This window comes from Ovis canadensis, chromosome 3, assembly GCF_042477335.2.
Source record: "Ovis canadensis isolate MfBH-ARS-UI-01 breed Bighorn chromosome 3, ARS-UI_OviCan_v2, whole genome shotgun sequence".
Taxonomy (NCBI): domain Eukaryota; kingdom Metazoa; phylum Chordata; class Mammalia; order Artiodactyla; family Bovidae; genus Ovis; species Ovis canadensis.
The window spans coordinates 177,053,843-177,072,857 of NC_091247.1; the positions used below are offsets into that span (position 1 = coordinate 177,053,843).

A 19,015-nucleotide genomic window follows, 5' to 3' on the forward strand; every position below is an offset into this window, starting at 1 on the left:
ATGTATATTGACCTTGAATGTTGACTTCACTAGTGAGCACACATCTGTTTTTGTTAATGGGGCTGAGGGCAATCAGAGTGAGCTGTCAGAAGCAGACATTCCTGACGTGGAATTCTCTCCCAGTCTGTGAAGTGTTATCTATCATCCCTTGGGCTGGAGAGCAGGTTGTCAGTTTAGACAGTGGCCTGTTGAACCCAGAAGCTTCTGGACTCTTCTGCTCTTTCAAAAGAGGCCTTGTTTCTTCAGCGCCTTCAGCTGAATTTGAATCTTGAAGGAGATGTGAGATTTTTGTGGAGTGACTACTTCAAAAGGACCCCAGGCAGGCTTGGAACAGTCACAACAGCTCTGTGGGAGTCCTATCTAAACACTCCTTTCTTTTCCAGCAACAGATTCCAAATACAGGAGCCGACCTCTTTTCTGATCTGCCTTCTCAGGGTCACGTCCCCCCCATAGCTCTCCTTTGCCCACTTTTGTATCCACTGCCCCGGCGCTAGCTTGTGTGGGGGAGGGGAGGTTGTCCACGCTGGGAATGACTTCCTTCCTTGACTGACATTCCTTTATAGACCATGTGACACACACATTGCACAGGCAGCACTGCCTTGTAACATGTTGGGCATTAGCAGCCTTCACGTGTTTCCTTGCAAGTTCCCCATCTGTCTTCTATGCAGGGGAGTTGGCTGACTGACCTCTATGAGATAGGCACATAGGTCAGTTAGCAGGTTTTCTGGGGATTCAGCTACCTTACCTGAAGTGTTAGTCACAAGTCCAACTCTTTGTGATCCCATGGACTGTAGCCTGCCAGGCTTCTCTGTCCATGGAATTCTCCAGGCAAGAATACTTGAGTGGGTAGCCATTCCCTTCTTCCTGGGACCTTCTCAACCCAGGTCTCCTGCACTGCAGGCAGATACTTTACCGTCTGAGTTACCAGGGAAGCCCTTACCTGAAAGAAGAGTTGATGACAGGACTGTATGCTTCTTGGAGGCCAGCAATTGTGACTGGGTTTGGGATCCACTCCACCATCCCAAGCGAAGAGAACAGTTGTTGATTCATCGACTGACTAAAACTGTATCCCCTGACATTTTGGTAAAGTGAAGCTTTTTCAAAGAGCAGTGTATGAAAAAACAATGGAGCTTCGAGGTGTGAATCCAGAGAGTCTTGACAGTAAGTCTGCTAATGAGGTGGTATTCATAATCTGATTTTATATTTCTTTTCTAACTCAATAAAAATGTGATTTTTTTTCTCAGTTACAAAAGAAATAAGATGACTTATGGTTCAATAATTCCATATGCAATTTCTTAGACTTTTGACATTTATATCCTGCTCTGAATAGTTATACTGCTTATCATCTGAGATATCTGCTCATTTCATTGGGAGAAGCTTTTTATTATTATTATTATTTTTAAAAGCCAGAACATTTATCGTCCAACTAATTGCTGAAATCCTTAAGAGGGACTGGATGTTGCAACAGCTGCTTCCTTGGGTTTAGGTGTTGTTTTTTTATGGAATCCGTGCCTGAATCTGAGGTATAAAATTTTTAGGTGCCTCATTCGACCAGTCTCTGTAGTATTTTGTCTTTTAGCTTTAACACTTCAATTATACTTTCTCTTTTGCTTGGTCGGGTAACCACACTTGCCACGGGTCAACTTCTGAAGCTGGTAGGCCGAGACCAAAGAGCAGGAGAAGTATTTTGAAATACCTGTTACCTCTGGTCATCCCAGCCATGTTCCATCACCTCTCTATCCCCCACACACCACCTATAAGTTTCCCAAATTATAACTTGGTCAAATCAAAGGAACTAGATGTTTGCATCTTGGGAAAACAACAAGTAGTTAAAGATATGAGCTGGAGGGGACCTGCACCCACTCTGATGCCCTTGAGGTAGCTGGACCTGAATAAGATATGTCTAAGTGTGAGAATTGGACATAACCTTCAAGGTCATGGGAACCCAGATGGACTTAGCTCTTCCTGGAGCTTCCCCTGCCTAAGCTTGCAGGGCAATAAGCCATCAGCACTGAATCTCATATCTTTACATTGCAGAGGTCCGGATTCTCCACCACCCTGGAAGCTAGGAAAGATACCTGGTATTGAGATTCCTGACAATTTTGTCCTTTGGGGCACTCAGATTGGATTTAATTTAATGTAGAAAAATAGGGAAATACTATCATATGCACTCTGAGTGTGGTGTAGGAACTTTTAACTATGAATAATATATGAAAGAAAAAGTCAACCTCAATTTCAAACAAATTTAAATTTAAATGAAATTTTTTTCTCCCCTGTTAAATTATTGCTGTGCTTAGTTGCTCAGTCATGTCTGTCATGTCCAACTCTTTGTGACTCATGGACTGTAGCCCACCAGCCTCCTCTGTCCATGGGATTCTCTAGGTAAGAATACTGGAGTGGGTTGCCATGCTCTCCTCCAGGGGATCTTTCCAACCCAGGGATCAAACCAAGGTCTCCCACAGTGTGAGCGGATCCTTTACCATCTGAGCCACCAGGGAAGCCCTGGTGGATGTTAGATTAGTAAAGAGATTTTTTAAATCTCGCACTTGATAGTGAGTGAAGGTACAGTGAAATGGGTATGCTTGTCTACTTTCATTAGATAAATAAATTGATGAAATCTTTGGTTTCACAATTTGGTAACTATTAAGAGGTTTAGGGACTTCCCTGGTAGTTCAGTTGTTAGGACTCTGTTCTTTCACTGCAGAGGGCACAGGTTTGATCCCTGGTCGAGGGGCTAAGATCCTGCATGCTGCATAGCTAAAAAAACAAAACCAAAACCAAAAACAAAACTTATTAAGAGTCTTAAATTTTGACCCAGTAATTCTTTTCCACCATTGATTATAATTAAATAATCAGAAATGTGGATAAGTATTTATGCACAAAGATATTCATGGTAGTGTTTTAGCTGTAATAAATGTGATATAATGAATTAGGTAACAATGTGGCTCTAAGAGCAAGAATATGGTTAAATAAATGACGGCACATCAAGATTTAATATTGAAATAGTCATTTTCAACTCAATTCAATTCATTTCAGTTGCTCAGTTGTGTCTGACTCTTTGCGACCCCATGAATTGTAGCATGCCAGGCCTCCCTGTCCATCACCAACTCCTGGAGTCCACCCAAATCCATGTCCATTGAGTTGGTGATTCCATTCAACCATCTCATCCTCTGTCATCCCCTTCTCCTCCTGCCCTCAATCTTTCCCAGCATCAGGGTCTTTTCAAATGAGTCAACTCTTCACATCAGGTGGCCAAAGTATTGGAGTTTCACTTTCAAGATCAGTGCTTCCAATGAACACCCAGGACTGATCTCCTTTAGGATGGACTGGCTGGATCTCCTCGCAGTCCAAGGGACTCTCAAGAGTCTTCTCCACACAGTTCAAAACCATCAACTTCTGAACACCACAGTTCAAAAGCATCAATTCTTCTGCACTCAGCTTTCTTTATAGTTCAACTCTCACATCCATACATGACTACTGGAAAAACCACAGCCTTGACTAGATGGATCTTTGTTGGAAAAGTAATATCTCTGCTTTTTAACATGCTGTCTAGGTTGGTCATAATTTTCCTTCCAAGGAGGAAGCATCTTTTAATTTCATGGCTGCAGTCACCATCTGCAGTGATTTTGGAGCCCCCCAAAATAAAGTCAGCCACTGTTTCCCCATCTATTTCCCATGAAGTGATGGGACCAGATGCCATGATCTTCGTTTTCTGAATGTTGAGCTTTAAGCCAACTTTTTCACTCTCCTCTGTCACTTTCATCAAGAGGCTCTTTAGTTCTTCACTTTCTGCCATAAGGGTGGTGTCATCTGCATATCTGAGGTTATTGATATTTCTCCCAGCAATTTTGATTCCAGCTTGTGCTTCCTCCAGCCCAGCATTTCTCGTGATGTACTCCACATAAAAGTTAAATAAGCAGGGTGACAATATACAGCCTTGATGTACTCCTTTTCCGATTTGGAACCAGTCTGTTGTTCCATGTCCAGTTCTAACTGTTGCTTCCTGACCTGCATACAGATTTCTCAAGAGGCAGGTCAGGTGGTCTGGTATTCCCATCTCTTTCAGAATTTTCCACAGTTGATTGTGATCCACACAGTCAAAGGCTTTGGCATAGTCAATAAAGCAGAAATAGATGTTTTTCTGGAACTCTCTTGCCTTTTCCATGATCCAGCAGATGTTGGCAATTTGATTTCTGGTTCCTCTGCCTTTTCTAAAACCAGCTTGAACATCTGGAAGTTCATGGTTCACATATTGCTGAAGCCTGGCTTGGAGAATTACTATACTAGCATGTGAGATGAGTGCAATTGCGCAGTAGTTTGAGCATTCTTTGGCATTGCCTTTCTTAGGGATTGGAATGAAAGCTGACCTTTTGCAGTCCTGTGGCCACTGCTGAGTTTTCCAAATTTGCTGGCATATTGAGGCAGCACTTTCACAGCATCATCTTTTAGGATTTGAAATAGCTCAACTGGAATTCTGTCACCTCCACTAGCTTTGTTAGATTTTTAAAAAGTTGCCAAGGTTCCCTCCCAGATGAAATTAGATGTAAACATGTATACAAGCCATCTCAGGCTGTATAACAAACCATCCCAAGATTAAACAGCTTAAAACATGCTCAAAATCTGTGGACTGGCTAAACAGTTCTTCTGGTCTGGGCTGACTGGAGCTGGATGGCTGAAAATGGACTCACTTACATATTCAGGATGCCCAGAACAGTTGTGGTCTGTCATCCTCTTGGTCAACATTGGGCTATTCTAAATGCTCTAGGGGAGATCAACTCCTAATGCACAAGGACCTTGTAAGTCTCTGCTTAAGTTATATTTGCTAATGTCCTATGAGCTAAAGTAAGTCACATGGCCAAGCCCATAGTCAAGATATAAAAAAAAAGACTCAATCTTTTTTAAAAATAATTAATTTATTTTTCATTGGAGGATGATTGCTTTACAATATTGTGTAGGTTTCTGTCATATATAAACCTGAATCAACCATGGATACACATATTGTCCCCTCCCTCTTGAACCTCTCTCTCCACCTCCCAACCCATCCCATCCTTCTAGGTTATCACAGAGCACTGGATTTGAGCTCCCCGCATCACAGAGTAAAGTTTCACTGGCTATCTAATTTTACACATGATAATGTACATGTTTCAATGTTAGTGTCTCTCAGTCCCACCCTCTCCTTCCCCATCCTGTGTCCACAAGTCTGTCCTCCATGTCTGTGTCTTCTCTGCTGCCTTGCACACAGGTTCATTATGTGTTAATATAAAATATTTGTCTTTCTCTTTCTGACTTACTTCACTGTGTATAACAGGCTCTAGGGCCACCCATCTTATTAGAACTGAGTCAAATACATTCCTTTTTATGGCTGAGTTGGACTGTGAAGAAAGCTGAGCGCCAAAGAACTGATGCTTTTGAACTGTGGTGTTGGAGAAGACTCTTGAGAGTCCCTTGGACTGCAAGGAGATCCAACCAGTCCATTCTAAAGGAGATCAGGCCTGGGTGTTCTTTGGAAGGAATGATGCTAAAGCTGAAACTCCAATACTTTGGCCACCTCATGCAAAGAGTTGACTCATTGGAAAAGACTCTGATGCTGGGAGGGATTGAGGGCAGGAGGAGAAGGGGATGACAGAGGATGAGATGGCTGGATGGCATCACCACTTGATGGACATGAGTTTGAGTGAACTCTGGGAGTTGGTGATGGACAGGGAGGCCTGGCGTGCTGCGATTCATGGGGTCACAAAGAGTCGGACACGACTGAGTGACTGAACTGAACTGAACTAAATACTCCATTGTGTATATGTACCACAATTTCTTTATCCATTCATCTGTCGACGGACATCTAAGTTGCTTCCATATCCTAGCTACTGTAAATAGTGCTGCAAGGAACATTGGGGGGTGTGTCAGACTCAGTCTTTTGAAGATCTGCAAAATATTGTGGTCATTAAAAAAAAAATCACAAAGTGTGATTTACTTTAGCTAATAAAATGTGAAAGCTTTGAGGGCAGAAGCCTTAAGACCCAATGAATGCTTCACTAGATTCTCCTTTCCTTCCTACAATGTAACCAGATGCATTTAGATGGTAGCTGCTCTGTTTGCCTCTATTCCAGAGCAATCAAGATGAGCACAGTTTTCATGCCAACCTGCACTGCGCATGTGGTTTCAATAAGAAATAAAGCTTTGTGATCTGAAGCCAGGTTACAAAGTTGAGACTTTTGTTATTGCTACAAAACCTGGTCTGTCCAAACTAATATGAAAATTGTGCAGGCATTAAGGTGATAATTTAAAAGAATGATTATTTATGTGGGTTCGCTATATAATTCTATATAAACCAGAAGGCTATAAAGCTGGTATACATTTGTATATGTTCAGTTCAGTTCAGTTGCTCAGTTGTGTCCAACTCTTTGCGACCCCATGGACTGCAGCATGCCAGGCTTCCCTGTCCATCACCAACTCCCAGAGCATACTCAAACTCATGTCCATTGAGTCAGTGATGCCATCCAACCATCTAATCCTCTGCTGACCCTTCCCCTCCTGCCTTCAATCTTTCCCAGCATCAGTATCTTTTCAAATGAGTCAGTTCTTCGCATCAGGTTGCCAAAGTATTGGAGTTTCAGCCTTAGCATCAGTCCTTTCAATGAGTATTCAGGACTGATTTCCTTTACGATGGACTAGTTGCATCTCCTTGCAGTCCAAAGGAGTCTTAAGAGTCTTCTCCAATACCACAGTTCAAAAGCAGCAGTTCTTCGGTGCTCAGCTTTCTTTATAGTCCAACTCTCACATCCATATATGACTACTGGAAAAACCACAGCTTTGACTAGACAGAACTTTGTTGGCAAAGCAATGTCTGCTTTTCAATATGCTGTCTAGTTTGGTCATAACTTTTCTTCCAAGGAGCAAGCGTCTTTTAATTTCATGGCTGCAGTCACCATCTGCAGTGATTTTGGAGCTCCAAAGAATAAAGTCTGTCACTGTTTCCATTGCTTCCCCAGCTATTTGCCATGAAGTGATGGGACCAGATGCCATGATCTTAGTTTTCCGAATGTTGAGTTTTAAGCCAACTTTTTCATTCTCCTCTTTCATGTTCATCAAGAGTCTCTTTGTAATTTTCAAAACAAGCAAACACATAAGCACATATCCTGGAAGGAGATATATCAGAATGTTAACAATGGGACTGCAGGTAATTTTTTCTTCTTTCTGCTGTATATTTTCCAGATTATCTATAATTAGCTTGTATTACCATGGTAGAATATATTATTCTTTCCAACCACTACCCACTCACCCCCTGTCCATTGTCAGGTGATTTACTGTGCCTCCTATGGGGAGATTTTATGTCTTCATCTCCCTGGATTTGGTTCGGTCATGTGACATGCTTTGCCCAGTGAAATGTGGGCAAACATAGCATTTAGCATGTTGGAGCAGAAGGTTTATGACTCATCTTGAGTTCTGGCCAATGCTCTTGCTCTTTCCCAGACATGACCTATGCAGAAGCTGTTCTTTCAGCCTGGGTCCTGAAATCAGAAGACAGAGCAGAGTCCAGGGTGTAAGATAACAGAAATATATATTTGATCCCAGTTCCTAGCCCATAGCTCCTAAAACCCTTGGAATTCTCTTAGTGATAAAAGCACTGGTGAGAGTATCTTTTGGTCTAATATCTGGTCTCTGACCCAGGTTCCTGACACAGAGCTTCTAAATCCCTTGGAATTTCCTGGGTGATAGCAATGTCTTTTGTTCTAATGCGGTGACTCCTGGTGGGTAGGAGGCTGATCAGCAGAAAAATAAAGAAGTGATTAGAAGCTTGGAATTTTCAATGCTCTGTCCCATTCTCCAGAGAAGGAAGGGGCCTGGAAATGGAGTTAATGATTGGTTATGCCTATGTGATGAAACCTCCACAAAAATCCTAAAAGTACAGGGTTTGGAGAGCTCCTGGTTTGGCAAGCACATGGAGGTGCTGGGAGACAGGCACCTAAAGAAGGTACTGAAGTTCCTCACCCCTTCCCCATACCTTTGCCCTATTTATCTCTTCCACTGGGATGTTCACCTGTATCCTTTATCATATCCTTTTATAATAAACAGATAGTAAGGGAACTCCTTTCCTGAGTTCTATAAGTTGCTCTAACAAATTAATCAAGCACGTGGAGGGGGTGGTAGAAACACTTGATCTATGGATGATTGGTCAGCAGCACAGATGACAACCTAGACTTCTAACTAGCATCGGAAAGGGTGAGGAGAGGGGTTGTCTTGTGGGACTGAGCGCTGAAGTTATAGGATCTGACACTATTTCCAGGGAGATAGCATCAGAACTGAGTTGAATTGTGGGACATCCAGCCTGTGTCATAGACCTGTTTGGTGCGGGAACACCCTCATCCCCACATCTGGTGTCAAAAGTGTTGTGAGTGTGGTTGTGGTGTGAGAGTAAATAGGAGACACACAGGAGGAGGCCTGAGTCTTTCTTGCCCACAGGGCCTGGTGAAAGTCACAGCCTAGCTCAGCCTCCAGATAGCATGAGGAAGAAATAAACCGTTCTTGTAATAAGTCCCTGAGATTTACTTACTAAGAAAATTCCTTTTTTTACTTTTAAAGACATACATAAAGATAAGGCCAACTGTGACTCTCAAGTCACCAAATTCTAAGTCTTGCCTGTAAAAGATACTGCTTTCTTCTTAATCCCACACCATCTTTCTTCCTCCTTTGCTTTCAATGACAAGGTGTACCAGGGTTGTCATGTCTTTGGACCTGAGAAGAAGTAAAAAAGGAGCTCATTTCTTCTTCAGTGAGAAACATGTTAGGACTTCCCTGGTGGCTCTGCTGCTGCTGCTGCTAAGTTGCTTCAGTCGTGTCCAACTCTGTGCGACCCCATAGACGGCAGCCCACCAGGCTCCCCCATCCCTGGGATTCTCCAGGCAAGAACACTGGAGTGGGTTGCCATTTCCTTCTCCAATGCATGAAAGTGAAAAGTGAAAGTGAAGTCACTCAGTCATGTCCGACTCTTCCCGACACCATGGACTATAGCCTACCAGGCTTCTCTCTCCATGGGATTTTCCAGGCAAGCGTACTGGAGTGGGTTGCCATTTCCTTCTCCCACTGGTGGCTCAGTAGTAAAGAATCTGCCTGCCAAGGCAGGAGACGCAGGTTCAATCCCTGATCTGGGAGGATCCCACATGCCAAGGAGCAGCTAAACCCATGTGCCACAACTACTGAGCTTGTGCTGTTGAGCCCAAGAGCTGCAAATACTGAAGCCAACGTGCCCTAGAGCCCCTGCTCTGCAAGAGAAGCCCCACAGTGAGAAGCCCAAGCACCACAACTAGAGAGCAGTCCCAGCTCACTGCAACTCGAGAAAAGCCTGTGCAGCAACAAAGACCCAAAACAGCCAAAAATAAATAAATAAAATTATTTTTTAAAAAGAAGAAGTACTTCAGCCTTGGTAGAGAGTATGGCATGATTTAGAAATCACCAACCAGCACTGAATTCTCATCATTCCAAATTAAAATAGTATTTCACCCAAAACCCAGCCAGGGATGTTCATAAACCACACATATAGGGGTTGATCATTTGTACACAGGATACTCAGTTATTCAAAGAAAATGTGGCTTTCTCAGTTTCCTACAACTGATTCAACTTTCCTTATGAGCCCAGTCTGCTGAGTCACAAGGAATTTATGTTTAAGTATCTCAACATCCCCTCCCTGTCTTCTCCCAGATTACCTGGAAGTAACAAGGGTTTGCTTGTTGTCACTGTAGAGGTAGGCACGTGGAGATACTGATCCCAAGCTGCTCCTTGGCTCTTCATTGACTTTGAAGAGTGATTTCCCCTTGTACCTTTACTCCTCGCTCTACTAGCAACCTTCTGCAGACACCTGGGGCTAGAATACCCCAGGTCTGCTGTTTCTCAGTTCATCAGGGCCTGGGGTCTTCTTAGTTAACTTGTCTCTTCTCAGCTTTCTGAGGTTGTGTGTTTCTTTGAAGAACAGCTGGGATTTCCGTTTGATTCCAGCTCAGGTGGTCTGCCTTATAGTTCCCCTTTGGTCACCCTCTACTGAGCTTGCCAGCAGCACCACTGACTACTTTCTGTGTCTTTCACTGGCCCTGGAGGTGGGCAGGCACACTTCTGGATGATCTCCATGCCAGATGGGAGCTGGGGACAGCGGGGCTTAGCCATGTCCCTTGTGGCAGCCCAGATTGGTAGAGGGGGGACTCTCTTTCTTTCCAGCTGCTGTCCTTGGGCAGAGGAGAAGGATGTGAGCTAGACTTCCTGCCCTTGGCCTTGGGTGAAGGTCATGGAAGAAAGTGGGCCATCGACCAAGGATCAGAAGTGAAAGCTCACTGGACTCCTCAAACTGAAGCAGGATTCTCTTCTGTTTCTCCAAGAACCATGCTCAGGCCATGTCTGGGAACACATTTCCCATCTGTTTTTCATTCCTCCAGCACAGAATGTGGGAGGCCAGCATCACACAACATTCCCTTCTTGCTCCCCAGATGCCTCTGAACTCCCTTGAATTTTTTGTTCCCATCCATGCTGAATTACTTGAATGGCTCCCAGCACACACCATACTGTTTCATACTTCTGAGCCTTTGCCCATGCTGTTTTCTCTTCACAGATTGCCCCTTCTAACACCCACTTCTACTCAGACCCCAAGACACTGCATAGGACTCTTCCCGCAAGCTGCTCACTTGCCTCTTGGCAACTTGCATGATGAACTTCTTCAGAGAGATCTGCTATGTGTGTTTTCATCACAAGACTCTGGGGTGCTGAAGGGAAGATTTCTTTTTAATAATTGAGGCTTGTTTTTAAATATTTATTTTATTTATTTTAACTGCACCTGGTATTAGTTGTGGCAGGCTAGATCCAGTTCCTTGACCAGGGCTCAAACTCAAACTCCCTGCATTGGGAGTGCAGAGTTTTAGCCACTCGACCACCAGGGAAGGCCCTCATCTGAAACATTTTTATTTTCCTGAGGCACAGAAAAAATGGTCAGTAGATGTTGGTTTAAAAAATTAAACCTCTCTCTCTACAGAGAGACATGGTATCTCTTTGTATTTCCTACAACTGCATGTGAATCTACAATTACAGCAAAATAAAAAGATTTAGTTAAAAAAATACTCAACTTTAATGTAGAGCATCAGTTATTCTCAGAAGCTCCCTAGTTACCCCCTGGGAGAAAATCAGATTTTGAAGCAAGTCCAAGGGCTTTATGAAGTTGCTATTTCCAAGTGTGTGTGTGGGAGAGTCTATGAACTACTAGGAGTCGAGTGCCCTGCATCCCACTTGCTCTCAGATCAAGTCCTGAAGGGCTTTGAGTTGAGGGACTAGCACCTACTAGCACACAATGATAATACCTATTATAAAAGGGATCTTTTCAGGCGGATTAATTGGAAAAGTGGTTTCCTCTAGGCTTTGTAGGCAGGTAGTGTCTGTGTGAGGAAGAAGACTATGGGGTCTTCTCCTCCGGGTGCTTGCACCTACACACACAGACCGAAAGAGTAATAAAGGCCAGTTTCAGCACCACCCTGCCCCTCAGCCTTGCACATATGTTTAAGGCCTCACCTGAATAGATCCCTGGCCTGAGTGTTCACCATCTTACTTCAAAGGCCTGATAGCTATGATTCCATCCACTTGGGGTGTTTGCTTATGTTGAAACATTACTTGTGTGTGTAGCAAAAACTTATTTATTGTTAATTTTTAAAAATGAGTCAGGGTAAGTAAAGAGTTACTGTGCAGTTCATTCATTACAAAAATTAGTTCCTTTTCCACAAAAATCTCCTGCTTGGAGTTTGTTCCTAGTGAAAGTCATCTATGCGGGGATTCTTTTTTCCCTGCGGGGTGAAAATGAGGATACCCCTTTATATGTGGCCCACCAGGACTTTGTTAATCAGGCAGGAGATGAGTTTTTAGTAAGATTAAAATCTGCTGCCTGAAGTGGGAGGTGCAATCATGGCCTGTCAAAATCCTTTCTTATATGTCTATACATGTTTGTTGTTCAGTCATTAAGTCATGTCTGACTCTTTGCGACCTCACGGACTGCAGAACGTCAGGCTTCCATGCCCTTCACTATCTCCTGGAGATTGCTCAGACTCATGTCCATTGTGTTGGTGATGCCATCCAACCATCTCATCTTCTGCTGCCCCCTTCTCCTCCTGCCCTCAATCTTTCCCAGCATCAGGGTTTTTTTCTGATGAGTCAGCTCTGTGGATCAGGTGGCCAAAGTATTGGAACTTCAGCTTCAACATCAGTCCTTCCAATGAATATTCAGGATTCATTTCCTTTAGGATTGACTTGCTGTCCAAGGGACTCTCAAGAGTCTTCTCCAGCACCGCAAAGTGTATTGGTGTCTGTTTTGTCTTTGACTTCTTTTTCATGAGGCTGTGAGCTCCTTGTGTGTTCTTCACACCTGCGTGCTGTCACACCAAGGTGGCACAGACACTTGACCGGTGACATGCAGCAGGAAGTAAAGCATGGTTTCCTGGGGAAGCCTCCACACAGAGAGTCTAGAGAATATGTGAGTACCTGGGCTTCCACAGTGGCTCAGTGATAAAGAATGTGCCTGCAATTCAGGAGATGTGGGTTAGGTGAAAAAGTCCTTGTACAGCTTTTACCATAATGCCTGGTTAATAGCCATGAGTAGTGGTGTAGTAGCGGGGCTTCCTAGGTGGTGCTAGTGGTAAAGAATTCACCTGCCAGTGCAGGAGACACAAGAGACTTGGGGTTCGATCCCTGGGTTGGGAAGATCCCCTGGAGGAGGGCATGGCAACCCACTCCAGTATTCTTGCCTTTAGAAACCCATGGACAGAGGAGCCTGGCAAGCTATAGCCCATGGGGTTGCAAAGAGTCAGACACGACTGAGTGAGTGAATGTGCACACACACATGAGGATGTACCCTGGGCCTACACCATTTAAGAGAGAGAATATGTGCTAGACCAACCAAAGTCGAGTGCACCCTGGAGACCATTCTGGGGGAAGGGTCCCACTCTGTACTGATCTGGTGTAGCAGGTAATATGGGGGCATTCCTGGTTAAAGAAGCTGTTTGGTTGGAAGACAGTGCTTCTAGAGCTCAGCCGCTGCACAAGGCTGTTCTTCCCTCCAGTGGACACAGACCCTCTCAGCCAGCCTTTTGCCAAACTACGGAGGGGGTGTCTGGGGTTTGTCTCTCCTCTGGCACCAAGCAGGTGATTGGGCACTCTGTAAGTGTTGAATGGATAGAACTATTATTGTTAGGAGGAGAAGGGGATAACAGAGGATGAGATGGTTGGATGGCATCACCGACGCTATGGACATGTGTTTGAGTAGGCTCCGGGAGTTGGTGATGGACAGGGAAGCCTGGCGTGCTGCAGTCCATGGGGTCACAGAGTCGGACATGACTGAGCGACTGAACTGAACTGATTATCGTTAAGAGGAAACTCATATTGATTTCATTTAAATTTTCTCTCCTCCTACACGGCTAGCTATGGTAAGGCCCCTTAGGGGTAGATGAGCTGGGTAGGGTGGGGGGATTTACTGTGCCTGTCCACTTCACAGGGAAAGGAGTGGGCCAGTTAGCTATGACGGTTTATTTTTGTACCTAGATCCCTATAATGGAAACCAAGTGAACTTCTTTTCCCTGCTGGGTAGAAGATGCAGCCTCTGGAGAGGCATGGGTGCAGAGGGACCAGGTGGTGTGCTTTCTGCTCTGCATCACAGCTTGGGCAGAGCAGCCCCTGCTGTGTCCAGGAGAACCTCGTGACCATTCTGGACAAGGTCTGGTTAGGTATGGCAGTCATGTTGTCTCGACCAAAACATGAGGGCACGTGGCAGCCATATGGAAACTGTTTGGTGCTCTTTTGGAGATAGGTGAAGGGGGAGAAACAACCCAAGATCCATCAGGAAGATGGGTTTCTATAAGCTCTGAAGCCCCAGCAACCCTAGAAGTTTCAGATCTGCTATTCTGGGCTCAACATGGAGCAGGATGAGGCTATGAAGTGGGAGAGTGAGTGAGAAGAGTCTATATCACTGAATGGCAGGCTCCCACAGTTGCTGTGATCAGGAGGGCTCACATTTTTTGGGGTCAGGGAAGTCAGGGCTCAGTGTGAGGTATCCTGGTCATAGCCAGCTGGCAAACACAGGGTAGAAGGAGCTGCATTTTCTCCCATGAGCAGTAGGAGCCACTACAGCTTTAGAAGGCAGAGGTTGTGCTTCTGAGCATGGGGCAAGCCTATTTTTTTTTCCCCTCAAATTTAAGAGACTCCCAGGGTGGGATGATTCCGTGACCTCCTGGTGATGGCTGGGTCCATGAACTTGCCATGGCCTCTGCTGAGGGACAATATGACCCACCTACTACTTCTATGGTTACTACTACTAATATCTGGTACTATGGTGGTGCTCAGTTGTGTCTGACTCTCTGTAGCCCCATGGACTGTAGCCCGCCAGGCTTCTCTGTCCATGGAATTTTCCAGGGAAGCATACTGGAATGGGTTACCATTTCCTACTCCAGGGGATCTTCCGGACCCAGGGATCAAACCCAAGTCTCCTGTGTCTCCTGCACTGGCAGGTGGATTCTTTACCACTAGTGCCACCTGGGAAGCCCCACTATTACACCACTACTCATGGCTATTAACCAGGTGTTATGGTAAAAGCTGTACGAGGACTTTTTCACGTAACTCTCAAAATAACTCTATGAGGTAAGTACCACTGCTTTAGGAATCTGAAGCTTAGTGAGGCCATGTCAATTGTTGAAGATAAAACAGCTTAGGGTGGTATAGCCTGGATCTGAGCTCAGCCCACAAGCTTCACTATTAATTACTCTGTTTAGCATGTGCCTCAGATGTCTCAACAGTCAGAAATCTTTGCAGCCAAGATATCTTCCTTGAGAAAGTGCCATGTGGCAGGAGTTGTATTATCCTCTTCACCTCTGTGGTCCCAATGCCTAGGCCAGTGCTTGGCCCATAGTCGATACTAGATACATATTTGGAGAATGAATACAGGGGTGTGGATGTAGCAGAAAACCAGCAGTCTGTCCTGAGCCTCTTTTGTGAAGTGAGCTAGGAATCGTATTCCTGTATCAGGTCAGGGGAAGGGAACCGAGGACTATCAGGCTATTCGTGCTTTTTTGTATTTCAAATTCAAAACAAGCATTGTTTTATGATCAGAATGAATTATCCTGACATTCTATCACATCTTATCAGACTCTTCTTTATTCAAAACATTGTTGATACTATTACTTAATAAACTGGAGCAAGCAATAAATTCCACTGGTCTACAGAGACTAAGGTTGGGTTCCCAGTACCAAAATGATTTTGATTATTGTGTTGGCATATACCCCTAAACATTCCTAAATCAGTGGTTGGCAGCGGCAAGATTCTGAGAGAAAAAGAAAAAAACAGTGCACGCGTGTGCTCACACACACACACACATACACACAGACACACATACCCATCCAGCAGCTTCAATGCATCTTGCACGTTAATGGATTCCTTATGGATTACATGGCTGTGATTGTGAAAGAGGACAAAGAACTAGAAGTAACCTTATTTCTCTAAACAACAAAAAAATTCTTTTTAATATTCCTTTGAAAAGTCATTTTTTTTTTCTGAAAAGAATAGAAAAAAAAAAAACCCCTAATATAATGGAACTCTTAAAAATGTGTGTCAGCAACACAATAGGAAACCAGAATAAACGGCAAGGCAACCACATGAAGCCGATCACAGAGTGAGTTCATTTGTGCTCTACCAGAGGATTGAGATGGAGAAAACAACCCGGGAGAATGCCGACTCATAGTAAGACGGCCTGGCGTGGGGGCAGGGGTGCAGTAGGGGAGGAACATTCTAGAATTCAAAGCAACAGACTATTCCTATCATATTCCTAAAGTCTGTACAATGAAACCTGTTTATATTATCCTCAAATTAATTGTTCACTGTTCAGGTCTCAGAGTCCTGGCCAGTGACCCACCAACGATTTCCTTATTCATAACATTTTCTTTTCTCGGTCCCTTGAAAAAAAATAACGAATGAGTTTCTCCGTTTGTAAAGCTGCTCTGAAATGTTTCCTTACGTCATGGGGGCTGGGAGGTCATCTTGGGACACTGGATGCAACGGGGGGCCCTTGGGCCGGGAACCAGGAGATTTTGTGACTGTGAGGCAACTTCTGATCCCATTAGCTGATGGTTGACTGACATTTTGGAACAAGATTTTGCGAGAGGCTGGGGAAAGAAGGAGCATGGGAAGGAGGCACTTAAAGGATTGAAAAAGCAGGAATGAGCTGAGTGCTCCCAGATTCAAGGAGAATTTTATTATTGGACACAGATCTGTGGTGAGCCTTCAGCTGGGATCTCAGAGGCCCAGCTTGAGGGGCATCATACAGGTTTTCTTAGCATTTTGCTGACCTTACCAAGAAAACTGTGTCCATGAGAAAAGACAAGTTAACTTCTCATTTAAAAACAGCAGCAATGTATACAGACATAATGGTGCAGCCCTTCCTGGAGGGTTAAAAGTGATATTTTAGAAAAAAATAAAAGGAATTACAGCTTCACATGCATGGAACTTGTTTATCAGAGATGTAACATAAGCTAAAAATAACTAGTATCATGAAAGATTAATCTAGATTCCTTGGTACTAGGTTTCTAATAATTAATTACTGGAAGTTAAGGACTTCAGGGGATATTCTTAAATTTTCATCAGTGTTCCTACCAGAGGCAGAATATTGGTTGGGTTGAATAGAGTCTGACTGAATGTTTAATTTCTCATTGAAAACAGTAATTGCATTTTGAAAGATCTCAGGAAGCTCCTCTATCCAAAATGTGTTGGAGGATTAAAAAAAATAAGAAAAGATTTTTCAGTTGGTGCACTTTGAAGCCCACTTGCACTCCATTCTGGTCATTCTTGGCTGTGGGACCTTGGTTAAATTATTTAACCTCTCTGAACTTCCACTCAGTGGTATAAAGACTAAAAACATGTGCCTAACAAGGTTTATGTGATGAGCATGTGTGATCATATGTGTAAAAATCTAGTGTAGGGCCTGGCATATAGGAGGTTACCAATAAATATTAGTACCATTTATTTTCTACATCTTCATTTTCACTCCTGCCCCACTATCTCCTGCTCTCTGGTTCTTGAAATCTTTTCACCAATGACAGAGCCTTTTCTTGCATATTTAAAAATAGGGATTTCCCTGGTAGTCCAGTGGTTAAGACTCTTTGCTTTCACTGCCATGGCCTGGGTTTGATCCCTGGTCAGGGAACTAAGATCCCACAAGCTGCATGGCATAGCCAAAAATTTTAATAAATAAAATATAAAATAATGTAATCAGTACAACATAAATATATAGCATAACATCATTAAGTACTGTACCATATATTTCATCTTGTTTAATCCTCAAAACAATCCTATGACATAGGTGCCATTATTGACCCCATTTTACAGGGAAAGAAACCAAACCTAAATAGGGTTAAAGACTATTTCAAAGATCTATTGCTATATAATAAAGACCCCAAAACTTGGTGGCTTGAAGTAATAACTATTTTATCTCATGATTTTGAGTTGTCTGGGCTCAGCTGGTCAGTTCTCCAAGTGATGTTGTATGCCCATGATGATGTGCATTTATCTGAAGACTCCATTTTCCTAGAACATCCAAGATAGCTTGCTCACATGGCTGGCAACTGGTGCTGAATGTCAGCTAGGAGCACAACCAGGACTGCCCATCAGAGCACATCCATGTTCTTCCATTGCCTTTCTTGGGATGGCTGCTGGACTCTGAGAAGGAGCGGTGCAAGAGGAAAAAAAAATGGAACCTTCCAGTTTGCTTAAGGCCTGGCCTCAGAAGTCTCATAATATTATTTCTGCTGTGATCCAATGGTCAAAGCAGTTACAGGCCCAGTAAGGTTTAAGAGAAGAGGAAACACACTTCACCTCTCAATGGTGGGCTTCCCTTGTGGTTCAGTTGGTAAAGAATCTGCCTGCAATGTGAGAGACTTGGGTTCGATCCCTGGATTGGGAAGATCCCCTGGATAAGGGAAAGGCTACCCACTCCAGTATTCTGGGCTGGAGAATTCCAAGGACTGTAGAGTCCATAGGGTCACAAAGAGTCGGACACAATGGAGCAAATTTCACTTCACTTTGGAGGAGCAGCAGGGAGGCAAGGAGTTGATCACAGCCATGGTTGGAGACTATTTGCCACAAATACTTTGCCCAAAGTCACAGAGCTCGTGGGGGTCAGAGTTAATAGTCCATATGCTCAGCCACTAGGTCACACACATACACATGACAATATACAATTAAATGCCAAAAAAGCACCATATCATTTCAGAGGAGAGATCATTACAAAGTCAAGAACTCTAAAAAACCCTAAACTGAAAAAAGTACCCATTTTGTGCCCCTTCTCCCCATGTAATATAGAATGAACATTATTTCTTGAAATGTCTCAAAGGTTACATGTGCTAAAATAAATTCTTTCTAGATTTTTACATTTCAAAATTCAGGATACATTAATTGAATCTGAGGTTTCTCTGTGTGTCTGTGTGTGTGTATGTGTGTGTCCATGAATGGTGAGGCAGGGGCGTGGGGTTAGAACCCTGACTTACAAGCACTCTGAACATTACTCAGCCTGCTAAATAGACTCCCCATCTTCAGAGGTATCCCAAAGTAGCATTTAGAACCAGATTACAAAGAAGGAAGATCTGCATGAAACCCAGGTGCAGCTGTGTAAACTCTGTTTTGCCTTGGCCTTGCTGAAGGTAGATGCCTAGGGAGCCCTGTTGGGGGCTGGGTAGGAAAGATACTGCTTGAGATCTTCCCAGTGACTGATGGAACATCCAGGTTTGCACCACTCTTACTAGTTTCATTTGGAAAGGGATTGACAAGCATAAAGCACACCCAGTCATCATAACCCACCTTACAAAATTTTCCAGAGAGTTTATCAACCTAAATCTGTCTTACATTACCTATCTACCAGGACTTCCTGGTAAAGACAAGGACTTGGGGACTTTTTTGAGTCATTCTCAGCAAGCGTCATCTTTAGATTATTCTCTTGCTAAGGTGGCTTCTATCATTTTCATTT

The 19,015-nt window shown here is 43.7% G+C and overlaps 1 long non-coding RNA gene across 1 annotated transcript in view; it reads right to left on the reverse strand.

Moving 5' to 3' along the window:
- Positions 1-17,463: 17,463 nt before the first annotated feature.
- The window catches only part of LOC138437599 (uncharacterized), a 40,484-nt gene continuing 38,932 nt past the window's right edge, over positions 17,464-19,015 (reverse strand). Inside the window, exon 4 of the long non-coding RNA XR_011256037.1 lies at positions 17,464-17,712. This is a non-coding gene — a long non-coding RNA (uncharacterized lncRNA). The remainder of the gene's footprint in view (positions 17,713-19,015) is intronic.